The sequence below is a fragment of the Mus pahari genome, chromosome 9 (assembly GCF_900095145.1).
Source record: "Mus pahari chromosome 9, PAHARI_EIJ_v1.1, whole genome shotgun sequence".
Taxonomy (NCBI): domain Eukaryota; kingdom Metazoa; phylum Chordata; class Mammalia; order Rodentia; family Muridae; genus Mus; species Mus pahari.
Genome location: NC_034598.1, coordinates 31,456,408 through 31,461,063, shown reverse-complemented (window position 1 = coordinate 31,461,063; position 4,656 = coordinate 31,456,408). Strand labels below are relative to the sequence as shown.

Here is a 4,656-nt window from a genome sequence, read left to right as displayed (position 1 = left end):
GCTCCACCTAACAGCTGACCAAAACAGATGCAGAGACTCACAGCCAAATATTAGATGGAGCTTGGGAACTCTTGTGGAAGAGTTCGGGGAAGGATTGAGGAAGCCAGAGGCTTAGAGAGTCCATAAGAAAACCAAGAGTCAACTAACCTGGACTCTTGACCATCACCCCCCACCCCCAGAGACCAAACCACCAACCAAAGAGCATATAAGGGCTGAACCTATTACCCCCAATCCCCATATGTAGCAGATTAGCAGATATGCAGCTTGGTCTTCAGGTGGGTCCCCCCAGCAACTTGAGCAGTGGCTTATCCTGCTCCTCTGCCTGCCTGTGACTCCTAACTGGGCTGGGCTGTCTTGTCTGGCCTCATTGAAAGAGGATATATCTAGTTCTGAAGTGACTTGATGTGCCAGGATCCATTTTGCAATAAAAACAATACCAACTGTCTCTTAAATTCTTGCCAAAATAATTATATGTGCAATGGTTTTCCTCTCCACAACAGTTGTTACTGAGACACAGACAAGACACCGGAGATCTAAAATCCCCTCGCTTCTCCAGTCCCTGCCAAGGAATTGCCACTTGTTGGAATACCCAGAAGAACAGGGTCTCCTGTGCCAATGTCCTTCTGGGTATAGTGGTCTGACCTGTGACACAGCCACTACTTCCTGTGGAGGGAATACCTGCCCAACAAGAGGCCCCTGCTATGAAGACTCAGAGCACCTTGCCCACATTTGCCCTGCTGGATATGCTGGAAGGTTTTATGAGATCACAATGAGCGTGCTTCCAGCCCTTGCCACAATGGGGCTGTATGTCAGGGTGGAATCAATGGCTGGTCCTGCTTCTGTGTGCCTGGATACGAAGGCAGGAATTGTGACTTGGAAGTGGATAAAAGTATTTCTGATGCCTGCATGAATGAGGCTGTGTGCCCCTAAGAAACAGGAAGCTACATATGTGTCTTTCCGAAAGAGCATGCTGGTATGAACTGTGAGTTGGTAATTGATGAATGTGGATCCTACATGGCGCCAGGAGTCGGAGATGCTCTTGGGGCTCACTTCTGTGACTGTGCCCCTGGATTCCGTGGAGATCATTGTGAACTCAACTTTGATGTATTCGCCAGTCAACCATGTTTCCATGGAGGTTGATGTGTGGATAGAGGAAACAACTTGCAAGAGTAGTGGATTTACAGGGACACACTGTGAGACCTCAACGCTTCTTTGTTGCTCGAAGCCTTGTCTCAATACAACATGTGATGACACTGTTGACAGCTATATTTGTCACTGCTGGCCTGGATACACAGGTACCCTGTATGAGACAGACATAAATGAATGCAGTGGAACCCCCTGCCAATTTGGGGTGTGTGTGTGTGTGTGTGTGTGTGTGTGTGTGTGTGTGTGTGTATGCGCAGAGCTGACTACAGGCCTGCCGTCTTCCTTCCAATAATTCAGAGCCTCAGTCTATGTTTGTATCTGTTAGCCAGGATTCACAGACAGGAGCCTAGCATAACTGTACTCTGAGAGGCTCTACCCAGAAGTTGACTGAAACAGAGGCAGAAACCCATAACCAAACATTAGATAGAGCTTGGGAAGTCTTATAGAAAAGTTTGGGGGAGGGAGGATTGAGGAACCCAGAGGAGACAGGGACTTCACAAGAATACCAACAGAGTTAACTAACCTAGAACTTTGGGGACTCCCAGAGACTGAACCACCAACCACAGAGCATATAAAGAGCTGGACCTAGGCCCCGCCCCACCCCCTCACATAGGTAGCAGACATGCAGCTTGGTTTACATGCAGGTTCCCCAACAACTGGAGCAGGGACTAGGTTCCTAGTCCTGCAGTGACTTGGGGTGCCAGCCTGGGTTGGTGCTCTGAGAAGGACCACCCATTTCTCAGAGGTGAAGGGAAAGGAGGATGGAGGAAGGGGCCCTGTGAGGGGGACTGGAAGGAGAATTAGGCTGTGATCAAGATGTAAAGTGAATAAGTAAAATAAAATAAAAACACCCCCAAAAGAATATTGTTTCCAAACTACATTACTGTTTAATTATGAGGCTTTATATGTGCCCCAGCAAGGTGTATAGATGTCACAGGTCAGTCAACAACCTTTTCTGCCTTCTACATCCCAGAGGATGGTCTATAATGGCCATGCTTGTGATTTTGAATGAGTGTAAATAATAAAACATGATCATGTAATTGATGGTTACAGCATCCAGCAGAAATATTTTTTTAAAAAGCCCCCTTAAAGCTTTCATCTTAGACTCATGCCATGAGAGGGAGCCCATCCCTGACACTGATAATTATATTGAGCTATACGTGCAATAGGAGCCTAGTGTAACCATCAACAGAGAGGCTTCACACAGCAACTGATGGAAACAGATGCAGAGACCGACAAACAGACATTAGGGGAAGATTGGGGAGTCCTGAGGTCGTGGGGAGGAAAAATTATGGGAGGTAGAGGGGTAATCATATGAAAACCTACAGAATCAACTAACCTGGCTTAACTAACAGGGGGTCACAGAAACTAAAATGCCAATCAGGGAGCATGTATGGATAAGACCTTGGAGTTTTGCACATCTATAAAGGCTGTGCAGCTTGGTCTTCATGTAGGGTTCCTAATAACAGGAGCAGGGGCTGTCTCTGACTCTGTTGCCTGCCTTTGGGACCCTTTCCCCATACTGGGCAGCCTCACCTAGCTTCAATAGGAGAAGATGCCCCTAGGCTTATTGCAACTTGATATGCCAAGGCTGATTGATATCTGTGATGGTTTGAATGTGCTTGGCCTAGGGAGTGGCACTGTTAGGAGGTGTGGCCTTTTGGTGGAATTGTGTCATTGAAGGTGTGGGCTTTAAGACCTTACTCTTAGCTCTCTGAGGATGCCAGTCTTCTCCTAGCAGCCTTCAGATGAAGATGTTGAACTCTCAGCTCCTCCTGCACCATGCCTGCCTAGATGCTGCCATGCTCCAGCCTTGATGATAATGGACTGAACCTCTGAACCTGTAAGCCAGCCACAATTAAATGTTATCCTTATAAGAGTTGCTTTGGTCATGGTGTGTCATGGTGTCTGTGCACAGAAGGAAAACCCTAACTAGGACAATATCCATGGGAGGACTCCAATTTTCTGAAGAGAAATTGAGGAGTAGTGGATGGGGTGTGGTGGAGGGGAGGGGAGAAAGAAGGGCTGGGTGGAGAGGAGGGAGGGGCAACAGCAATTAGGATGTGAAGTAAATAAATACATAAAATTAATCAATTAATTAATTAAAGAATTAGTCACTTTGTTTCCTCTGCACTCTTTATCTTGTTCCTGCTTGAGAGTGTTTAGTTTCTCTGCTTTTCAGAACAGCCCACAACATCACTGTAACATCACATCTCATTTCTGAATTCATCCCTTTCCTGGAAGGGCCCATGTTCTTCATCATTAAACTGTGGTCACCACAGAGATTCTGAATCAAGCCCATGACTTACTGTGTACATCACTGCCATCTTAACTCTCTCCATGTATTTCACCATTAAACTTTTAAGACTGTTATATTTTAACTTTTGCCTGAGTGCGTGTATAGATGCACACCACAAGTGTGTCTGGTGCTAGTGGAGGCCAGAAGGGGACGTCAGATCCTATGTAACAGAGGGTTATTAACCACCATGTGTATGCTGAGAACTGAACTGGGTTCGACTCAGAGCAGCCAGAGCTTTTAGCCATTGAACCATGTCTCCAGCTCCAGGGATAAGTTGTTATAATCTAGCAGCAGCTACTATATTTTCCCATGGGAAAGGCTCTTCAGTTGTATTTGTTTAGCATTCAAATTTAATTTCCTTTATAGTACACCATGAGACACAGTGTGTTAGAAATATTTACATGCCTTTAGTATTTTACTATTGTCTGAGCACTGGTACATTTTCTCTGACCAGAAGGTTTCCTGTGATAGTGGTTTTAATTCAATCTTTCCTTATGATATCCATAGTAATACACAATGTGGAAAGGACTCTAATTGGAATATTTTTATGAGCTATAAACTCTTGGGACAAGCACTAATAAACAAGTGAGCTTTGTAATAGGGATTGTAATAATGTTTTATTTGTATTTGTATGGTCTTTTCATTTTTCTTTCCTGTAGGAATTCCTTTTCTGGAACACTAGAAGGATTATGACAGGTTTTAATTCTATACATCTGTCTACTGTTTTCTAATGAAAATAATTAAGTCTTTTATACCTTCTCTTTTATGAAAAGAGAAGAAATGCTTGGTATGTTTCAAGTCTTTCATTGGGTTATAATTTTGTTTGAAGTTATCAAGTCCATGAATTATTAGTTATTAAAAAAAACTTCCTAACATTTTTGAGGCTCTCTTATATTTATTTATTTTTGGCCAACTAACAACAACCCTCATGAAATTCTCAGGCTTATAATCACATTATTTCAGATTACTCTGCTAGAGTCTGTTATATCTGGAGAAGAGATCAATGTAGCTTTACAGATCTGGAAAACACCATGGACACATTTCTGTGCTATAGAACATCTAGCAATATCCATTGTGCATTAAGTCAAATACAATAGTTTTGTTCCTTTCTTGTATTCTTCTTTGCCACCTCCCTATGAACATCTAACACTTCATGATTTTGACCATATGAACAATTATCATGGTGAAAGATCTATACAATCTGATACCTG

At 43.5% G+C, this 4,656-nt stretch overlaps 1 pseudogene; it reads left to right on the top strand.

The window, feature by feature from the left end:
• The first annotated feature begins 402 nt into the window (after window positions 1–402).
• On the top strand, window positions 403–1,501 carry LOC110326768 (annotated as a pseudogene).
• Window positions 1,502–4,656: the final 3,155 nt, after the last annotated feature.